We start from the raw sequence: 11,010 nt of genomic DNA on the forward strand, positions 1-11,010 counted from the left end.
CTTTTCAAAGATGGAAGAAAAAATCCTTTAAAATTCTGGAGAAAACCTCCTTCTCATCAAGTGTAAGGTGTCTAGTGTGAGATGAGGAGGGAGCAAGGTGAGGTGACAGATGTACCACGGGAGCAAAGAGCCTGGGAGTGTGGGGCACGTTTTACGGAGTGGGTCCCAGCGGAACCAACGGTCTCTATAGCTAAAGGTTATCTCTTTTAAGGTAGGTCAAGTAGAATCTTTAAATGGCTGCTTCTTCAGACTTACAGCTATTTTAATTTAACTCCAAGTGCTCAGAGGAACACTTTTATTTAACTTCAATAGAGTATAGCTTTATTAAAGTCAAATAAGAAATAGGGGAAAAATGAACTCCAAGAAAATATGCCAATGGAAATTCTTATTTGAGAAATGTCCAGATATTACATGTCTTTCATTTTAATTTATTTCTTAAGAGTTGAATGAAATTTCAGGCCCACCTGAGAGGCAAAATAAGATTAGTCTACTGAACAATGGGTAACCAGGTTAAAAATAAAAAAGACGGCAACATTTGCAGAGATAAAAGTTTAATTATGTCCTAGTTGCTTGCTGAGATCTGGAAATCAATGTAGTTATTTCAATATAATTCTTGGTGGGCTATCAAATGACATGAGGGATCTTTGTACCTCTTCTGTTAAAATATAGCCACCATAAAATAATTAACAATAATGGAGTTGACATTAGATTAATGTAGCTAACCTCAGGTTGGTAGTGGAATTGCTTTTTGAATGAAACAGAAAAAAAAAAAAATTAAGAGCAGACCTCTGTGTGAGTGAAATAGCAAGGAACGTGCCTGGAAGTCTGAAGACATTTCATCCTTTGTCTCAGTGTGGAACAAAATTCTATAAAACCTGCTTAAGACTTTCTTTTTGAAAAAATGTATGCAAAATCTCTTAAGTGAAAAAACCTGGGTGATTGAAATAGATCACTTCTATATATTTGAGATCGGGATTGAAAAATTTCCTAGATCATATTGCAAATGCTGATCAGCACAATTTTCTGTTTTTTAAGGGGAAGTGGAGATAAGGGTGGACATGGATTTTGAGATTGATTGGACGTCCGTTTGGACCACTTAGCAGCTGTATGACTATGTCATTAGGTCATCAGGAAAGTCATGATGTAGATTTCTATGTTTGTCTGTGCAAAAATGTGTCATGACTTTCCTAACAACACAATATATAATTGTGAAAATAGTACCTCCAATTTGTCTTTCTTATAATTTTTTTATATAGAGTAAATTCCCCAATTTTCTCTGTTTTTTAGTATTAAATATTTATGAAGGATAAATATTCTGGTAGGTTTTAGAAGTTTAAAACATCTGCTGAGCTACTTATAAACCGATCCAAATATTCTGGTGGATCTCATGTAGTTGGGTTTATGAGGCTGAGAAAGAGCATTTTATTAAAAAGGAGAGAAAATAACATTTGGAAGTTTTCTGTCTGCGCTTGGGTTAGCCCATCATAGGGCTGAGACATTCACCTAATCAACATGGTTTTTAAAATTTTAGCCCCATAAAAATACCTGTCGTTTCCACTGATATTATCCTATTATCTGACTTGCAACTACACTCTGTGTTCTGAACTGAAAGAAATCTGACTCTATTGTAGCCAATTACATCAGCCTCTCTACTGAAGCTTCCTATGGACCTGAAAATGCCAGTGTCATTATTGGAAATTCCTTACTCTGACCTCTTTGCTTGGGAATCCTTTGACTTCTGGTTACAACAATGTCTGGCACTGCCTTTTTACAAGGCATTACTAACCTGGTTAAATAATTTAAATGTGCATTGTTGACAAATACACAAGGACTATGCATGGCTTAAAAACGAAGTATCACTACCACCAGCAACACAAAACTCTTGGGATAGACATAGGGAATCAATAGACCTATAGGATTCTCTAACTGATTCATGGATTTTACAAATATCGATTGAGAACCATCTCATTTATAATGCCAAGTACTTTGGTAGGTTTGGGGATATATTAGTGAGCAAGAATTCAGACATAATCCTTGCCCTCATAGAGCATTCAGTATAGTAAAAAGGCAGATTTTAATAAAAGAATCATATAAATGAACATTAAATAGTGACTCTCCTACTGTGAAGTAGAGGCTTATGGTGATTTCAGAATGCATTACAAAGAAAGTGATCTAAACAGGATGCTGGCAAAGGCTCTTTGAAGAAGACAAGTGAGCTGGGATTTGAACAAAGAATTGTATTCATAAAAAGGAAGGAAAGCAAAGGAAACAAAGGATTCCAGGTAGAGGGCACAGAAGGTGCCAAAGCCTTGGGGCAGAGTGAGCAGGGATACTAGAGGACTTAGAGCACCTGGAATCCCTGGAGCCGGCTACAAGATGACTATGTGGGGGACATTAGAAGACAGACCACTCAGTAGTCATCCTCAGAGTTTTTATTCTGATTCTAAGACAATGAGGATCATTGAAACGATTTAATCAGGTGAGTGTGTGTGTGTGTGTGTGTGTGTGTGTGTGTGAGAGAGAGAGAGAGAGAGAGAGAGAGAGAGAGGATCAAATTTGCACTTTGAAAAAGAACTTGTTGAAATATAGACAGAAGATTGAAGGTTGGCTCAAGTTGGTGCATGAGATCCTTTGAAAGGTTCTTGCAAAGAACTGATGGTGGCTGAGATTAAGGTGAGCATGGCACAGATGGACAAAATGAAAGGTTTTCAAAGATACTTAGGAGGCTCAGCCCCATGGTTTTGTTAAGGAAGCTACATCTCACATGGTGGACCATGATTTGCATCCTGACTCTAGTGGCTTGAAATACATATTGGGCACATATGCATACATGCCAAAAAATTCCAATGGGATGGAGAAATGGAGTAAAGGGATTGTGATATGACTATCCCACTGAGGACTACCTTCTCCCTCTGTCTGCCTGTCTGTCTCTGGTGAACACACATACCTGTCAGCAAGTTAAAAAAAAAATAAAAAGAAGTAGAAAAGAAAGATACTTAGGATAAACTTGGTAAGAGTCAGTGTGAAGATAGGTTATACCTCAGGGTTTCTTCTGATAGTTATAGAAAAGCCCACCTTATTTGTACTGCATTTATTTTCTATATTTTTGAAATAGATGATTTACTGATACATTTAATGATACCATAAGAGCCAAGGGGTAAGTGAGGCCCTGGGAAATTTAATGGAACCAAAAATGTACCTGCTCTCATGTTCACAACTGGATGGTGTGGTCACTTTCTTCATAAAGAAAGAGGGCACCATATTCTCATTTCTGTGCTTATAGTTTTTGTACATTTTTCTCAATCTGTATCCTAGAATGCCATGGAGACAATCTGGCACTGCAACAGTTGTCATCGTGAATTCTGTTGAACAGCTGAAATCTGTTTCATGTACCGATAACCAGGTTTCTTACAGTATTTCATTTGCAGGTTTCTGCCTTGTTCTTATACTTATGTTCTTGTGTAAATGTACTGAAACTTCCCTGTGGTCTCAAAAGTGTGTGGATCTTGTCTTTTTCCTTTGAAAATACAGTTTTGATTGCTCAAGTTACATCTATTTCCAGTGGCACTTGGCACCAGGCTCCCAATAAAGATGGGGGTACTGGATACCTGATACCTGGAATGCAGGAGATTGGGAAAACAGCATATAAATGGAAAAGGGTAATATGAAATCCGTCCAAACAGCTTTCAGAATTTAACCTCCCACCGAGCAGTTCTGATATGAGAGGGATGAATTTTGCTGGCTGTTTTAGGGGAAAAACTGTCTCTCTAATAGCTGCTTCAAAACCTTTCCTTTTTGACTGGTGTAGGGTCTTTGTTGTTAAGAAAAACAAGGGAGCTGACAATGGGGAGAAGACAAAGAAGAGAAGATATTCTAAACTGTTTGCTAATTACAGTGGCAACTGTTATCTCTCTAGTTATTATCCATATACATTTTCAGATCTTTATTTCTGTTCAATAGGATAAAAAGTGAAACCTCAATTTGCCTCTATTGGAATCAGAATGATTTTCCTCTCTACCACTTTCATCTGATCTCTGTTGCATTTAGATAGACGTATTTACCTCCTTATTTATTCTGATCTTTTGAAATCATAATTTTGAAAGCATATAACTTCTATTGGGTTTCTTTTCTCCGGGATCTCCTTCAGAAAAACTCTTTCTTGGATGCATTAGATTTCTCCAATTGACCTTTCGTAAGTAGTCTGTTTCTAGTCGTGGTCCTCAGTGTTACATGACAAGTGTTAAAATTCCAGATGCCATGGCCTCAGACATCCTGATTCTTCAGGCTGGGGATGAGGCTGAGGAATCTGGTTTTTATTTAACATCCCAGCTGACTCTCTTTCAAGGTATCCTTGGACCATTCTTTGAGAAATACTGCTTTTAACCAAAAGAGCATCTTTTAAATAAGGAAGTCTGTATATATAGCAAACCTCCTGTCTATTTTTAAAAATTCCTGAGATGAAACTTCACTGCAGCAGAGCATTGCATATAACTTTTTGTTCCTTTTACTTTCCTGCATACCATCACATGTGTAATATATCGAGGTGGAAATGTCATTCTTTATTTTCATATATTCATATTGGAAGAGTTTTTTCCTGGTGTCTGAGTACCCTGTTATAAGACAAAAAATAAATCTCAATATTCGCTTTATAACTTAAAAAATATGAGAACATTAAACCCTGAATTGAGTCTTTAGATCGCTCAGCCCGTCATTAATTTTCGTGCCATAAGTGATGTAGTGTCTCCATTGTTATCTTTTTTTATTTGAGAGATCTGTCACAGAGCTGTCACATCCCAGCCTTGCATTTTGCCAAACTTTCTTTAGAAATATTTTAAGTGGAGGAACATCTTTTTGACAAATCCAGTCTATGTGAATACAAGAACTCCAGCTGTCATCCAGAATACATGTAGGTCCCACTGACCACTGTGTTGTGGTGACAGAATTGTGTGCAATGACCACTAGCATGGAAGGACCAAAATAATAATGACTTCCTTTTGGAATATACTACTGAGCCTTGCCTTTGTGAGGCACCTGAGAACCTCAGATGATGTAAAAGAAAGGTGCCATTTACAACAGTACAGGAAAGCTTTCTATCTTCTTGCTATTGTTACCTACGAGAGAGTTAATTGTTTCCAGGTGCATCTTGAAGCACTGATTAAAACAGCCCCATATGGGTTGTAATTGATTAACTGGAACAGCATCTTCAACCCCTGTTTTCTGTGAGCATTTGGAATAAACTGGCAGGCTTCACCCATTCGTACACGCTGTGGTTTCAGGAGAGTTCTAAAAGGGGAACTCTCTGACCTGATTTTGTAGGATAAAGCCCCAAATATTCAGGTAAAGTGGGTTGCCATGAATAAACTGATTGTCTTAGAAGTTCTCCAGAGGAAAAAAAAAATGATTGGGTTGGGGAGGTAGGGGTTGGATGTACTGCCAGAGAGTTGCTTTGGATAGTTGTCTGTTTTGGTTAGTCCACTGAAAGAAGCTGGCTCAGTGTAGTTCTTCATCTTCAGTTTCCTGGTGAGTGGATTTGTAGTATTTGTTTTGAATCTGAGAAATTGAACTTTAAGTTATCCATTTTATTACCATAGCCAAGTCAAGTATATTTATTAGAATAGGGAACACTCATTGCTAAAAGAGCAACCTCCAAATCGTAGTCGTGTTACAAAATGATGGGTTATTCTTCACCTCTGGATCAGTTGGGAGCAGGTTGGGTGACTTTCCTTGGAAGCTCTTCTGTAACAGGTGGCTCGGGAAATAGGCCCCTCCTATTCTGTGCTGCCATCATAAACACATGGCCTCTGTGAAAGCAGATGAAGGGGCAGAGCTAGTGTGGACAGTCTGAGATATTTTATATCCTGGCCTGTAAGGTACCTGGGTTTCACTGGCCTGGCCTAGCCTGTTTTCAAGAGAGGCTGGAGAACATGGTCTTCCTGTGTGCTTATTCAGAACTGATCAGACTGGTACTATCAATTAATAAATTGGCATTAATAGCATCTACCAAGTCTCCATTGAGGAGAATCAGGCACCTCTTATAGTGTGGCTCTACTGGGTGTGGCTAAGTTTTAATAGCAATCAAAAAATTTTAGCTTAAGGCATAGAGTTTTGGTTCTGCTTTGGGAAATGAACCTTGGGTTTGGTGGCCTTGGCTCCAGTTCTCATTCTGTCACTTATGTGATTTTGTATAAGTTTATAAAATGAGAATAATATCTGTATTTGTTGATAGGACTGGTCTGAGAATGAAACCAGTTAGCGCTCAGACATTTCTTGTAAATACTCAATATATATTAACAATTATTACTGTTGTTATTAAATTTTTTTTTTCATTGATCTGAGAGTAAAGGGGTTCATGCAGCAGTGTTTTAAACCATGACTACAGAGTAGTCCCTGGTGAGATTGTTTTGAGGTTCATGTGTGGAGAGGGTAACACCCCGGTTATGCTGAATCCAAACCTCCTTCCAGCTTCACATTGACAAAGCCATCAATTTGAGCTGATGCACAGCAGGACTGAGGACCACTGTTTTGTACCTGAAGCACAAGGTGGCTAAGGGGTTTACAAAATCTCAAAGAACAGGTGCATTTGAGGACGAGTTCAGTGTGAGGCTCCAAGGTGAGCCAAAGGACAGAAGATGGAAGGAAACTAAAAAATGTCCTAGCAGGAAGGGGGTCCAGTGTCCAGCCCTGTAAGTCATTTAAAAATGTTAGGAAACTTAGACAAAATGGTTTATGGGAGATAGCTGCAAGTACTGACCTGGTCACTCCTGACGTTGGTTTCTCAGATTTCCATAAGTCTTCTTTCCAGCCCTATGTCTTGACCCAATCTCTTCAAGAGGGAAGTAGGTCGGCAGAGAGAATTGATGACTCTAAGAAAGAGGAAAAAAGGTCTTCCTTTTCCCTATAGGGTAATGGGCATTGTCCCATGTGCCCTGGTTTTAAGAAGTCATCTGGTGAAATATAAAACACTTCCTATCTTAAAAGACCCCCTAAGTACAGTGATGGCATGTGGAAGTCTTTTATTTTCTTCTTCTCCTTCTTAATTCCGTCATATTGAAAACCTCCAGAACACTTTAGCAGTGAAGCTAAAAGAACATATAAATCTGGATAGGTTTAGTTTGCTGCAGTAACAAATAATCCCTGAATCTCTGTGATTTATTACATACAGCAAAGAGTTATTTCTTATTCTCATTACGTGTTGCTTAAAGTTGGCTAGGAGCTCTGCCCTCTCTAGGACCTGGGCTAAAGGATCAGTCACTGAAGGAAAGATGAAATAATTTTGATAAGAGAATGGTGGATGTGTCTAATCTGGGAAGCTAAAGGTTCTGACATGAAGAGGTAAGTCAAAACACCCTGGCCTGACCCAAACCTAGAACCACTTCCTCAGCACCCCATGGGGAGGGCAGAAAGTTAGGTCATTTGTGTGCTCAGAATGGATGTAGAGGAGGAAAACTACTGGCTACCACACAGAAGCAAATGTCAAGACAATATTTGGATTTCAAACCCTTGCCTAAGAACATATAAACATCTGAGAAGAAAACCTGGCCATCACAGGTACATATATCAGGGAAAAGCCACCAACTTCTTTACTCAGACATTAGCTTTCAAAAAAAGAATGTCTAAAGTTCATGCAAGTGCATAAACAGAGAAATTACTAATGATGACTATTTTCTGACTAGTCCTGAATTCTAAAAATTATTTTCTCTATTTTCTTTTGCCTATCTAAAATTTTTCCAGAAATATTAACAGATTTCTAGTGAAGTTTGGGTAGGTCTTTCTTGACTTCAAGAAAAAAATAAGTGTATTTTTTATTATAGGGTATTCATTTTTCTTCCTAATGCAGGGAGGGACTGCTATGATTTTTTTCTAATTGCCAAAGGGCATATTTCCTCACCAGAAACAGAGATAGAGGGAGGGATAGAGAAAGCATCCCCAGTGGGATGTGGTCAGGCTTTGATCTCTTCTCCATGTCTCTGTCCTGTTGAGGTTTTAGGCACATGAGCACACACGCCTGGTGTATTTTACAAACTGTCAGAGTTGGGATTCAAATCATGGTCATCCATGTGGGATTTGACTCCCTGTTCTGAAATTTTAATTCTTTTGTCCTTACTGCTTACCCAACTACACTCAGAATAGAATAGTCAATCTCTTCAAATTAACTAGAATAAGCCTGGAATGATGAGTGAGTATGAAAAATGAAAAACAAAACAGAACCTTTGGTTTTATAGCACTATAGTATATTTCTCACATACTTCTGAGGAAGTTGTGATACTCACAAAATAAAAATTAATTTCAGGGAACCAGCAGTTAGCGTAATGGCTATGTCGCTGGACTCCCACGTAGTCGACCGCGGTTTGTGTCCCGGACCCGGTGGCTTAAAACTCATGCCGGGCTCGGGTGCGTGCGTGCCCAAGATCCCGAGAGGAGAATGGAGGAGAAGGGATTGCAGCGTGACCATCCCCCCTGGGGGGTGATTTCTCGCTTTCTGTCTCTATGTCTCTCTCTGTCTGTCTGGCGAGCGCACACGCCCTACAGTGAAAATCTCTCAAAAAAAAAATTTTTGGAATCATCTGTTGATGGTAATCACTTTATTATTTGGGTAGCTCTATCTAAAGGAAATGTATTTCTTGAGAAGAAGGAACAGGAAGTTTTCTTAAGCCTTCGATCGCATCTAAAAATCAGTATACTTGAATATGGCTTAATTGTGACTCAGTTTAGCATTCAGATAGTGAGTTAAACAAATGAAATGAATTTCGTTCACAAGGTTTCTTCTTGAATTCAGGTCCTCTGACCCTTAAATATATTTTGAGAATATTACTCTTCTTATTATATGCTTTTTCTATTGCATACAATTCCTTTCCCTGACTTCCTATACGATGTTGCTTTCAAAGTGTACTCAGAGTCCCTGGTACCTATTCAGCCTAATGGCTCCTTTTTTCTCCCTAAGCATTGGATTTGTCATGGCCATTGTTTAAACATCAGGGGCAATTACCCAGTGTCACAGAATGCGGCCAGGTTGGCTTTTGCTCTCTGCTTTGGCCCAGACAGTACAATCATGCCTGAATGGGAGCCCCATTAGTCCTCGCATCCACTGACACAGAGAGAATAGATTGCACAGAAGCCAGTTCCATTTTACCTTGTCATTGTTCCCTGACCATAGGCTGTCTTGAGGTTATAAATAACTGGTTCTTTAAAAAAGATAATGCCTGTATTAAACCAAATATGCTCTTGACATGTACCAAATACTACTTTCATGATCATCATAAAACTAAAAATACTCCCCAAATGAAGAAATGTTCATTTTTTATTTGACATTGGGAATGATGCATTTTGTACACAGTAAAGGTAGTGAGACTGAACATTCTCAGGCCCACTTTTAAGTTACCAACTCCTAGAAGCCATTGAAAAAAAAAATCACAGGCTTTGATGTGTAAAATAACTGAGAAAAAGGATGTAGAGCCTTATAAAATACCTGAGTTTAATCTGGACCAGCCAGGAGCAAGACTTGAAATCCTCTTACTGAGAAAAATGAACGAAAGCACACTTGCCTTTTGAGGTACAAAATAAAAGAAACCTATAAAATTTGTGTGGCACAGTGTCCCAGAAATCAATTATGTAATTTTGTACAATCATATCAGGTAGAGTATCAACCCATTACTGAAACTCAGAGCTTTCAAACCTAATGGAGACTATTTGACATTCCTAGGCGAGCTGCCAAAGGCCCATTCCAATTGCCAACATGACAATTATTGACACAGACGTGTACAGGCAGGGAAGGGTTTTCAATGAAATAATGTCAATAATTTTCTACTGTGTTTTAAGCTAAAAATCAGTAGAAGGTGAGTGACTAGAATCCTTATGGAATCCATATCTACAAATCCCTTGGGTCTTGGGAAAAAAATGTTACTATGCAGGACAGAGCGTGTGGTAATGGGGAAGTGGATATCCACGTGAAATCCTGTTAGGGCGGAGATGGAGAGTGGAGTCATACATGCTAGCAGTGTTCAGAATTTTGTTAAGCTACTACCCCTAGGTATCGAAAATTATACTCCGCAAGTTTCTCCTTGCTCTAGTCTCTCTGCATATCATGGTGAGGCTGATCTTTTACAACTGATTGCACCAAGTGACTTTGCTTTACCGTCCACAGGGTTGCCTTCTGTAAACTCTCAGCCCACGTCCTGGTGTGGGGTCTGCTGTTTCTTTACTCAGTCTTACCTTTCACACTTCCAGTGAATTCCTCTTAAAATTCAGGCTGTCCTCCTGAATTCCTCTCAGATCTGATGTGCTTAATCCTCCTCTATGCCAATTCTCAGGCTGTACCCTTGTCTTAAAATATCTGCTTGGGGGACCAGCAAATGGTGCAGATGGTTTAATGGTTATGTCGCTGGACTCTTGCATCATTGGCCTTGGTTCAAGTTCTGAACACAATGGCTTAAGACTCACACTGGGCACATGTGCATGCGTTCCCCAAATCCTGAGAGGAGAATGGAGGAGAAGGGATTGCTGCATGGCCATCCCAACAGGGGGTGATTTCTTGCTTTCTGCCTTTCTGTTTCATTCTGACTGGTGAGCGAATGCACCCTATAGCAAAACAAACAAACAAACAAACAAAGAACCAAAAAACCCTACCCTGCTTGGTTTGCTAGTCTAATTCTGCTTATTCCTTGAGGTTGTGCTTGAATCTAGTTGCCTCACATTACTGTACTAGCTCTTGTGTACCGAGGGTGCGTTAAGGTCAAGGACTGTAATAAGGATGATTTATATATTTTATCTATGTTTTTGGTACATCTGCTTTTCTCTGATATATGCATAAATAAATCAATGCATGCATAAACAGGGAGATGTTTGTTTTCTGCCCACAGATGAAGTATTCTTATTGTGCAATTAAACAACCTTTCTTTTTTCCTTTGCAAAAAATTTAATAAACATACATGGTAGGTATTACTGTTCCCATCTTACAGGTGAAGAAACCAGTGTTCAGAGGAACTGAATGTTTTACGTAAATTTGTTTAATCA

Source organism: Tupaia chinensis, unplaced genomic scaffold (assembly GCF_000334495.1).
Source record: "Tupaia chinensis unplaced genomic scaffold, TupChi_1.0 Scaffold000014_1, whole genome shotgun sequence".
Lineage (NCBI taxonomy): Eukaryota > Metazoa > Chordata > Mammalia > Scandentia > Tupaiidae > Tupaia > Tupaia belangeri.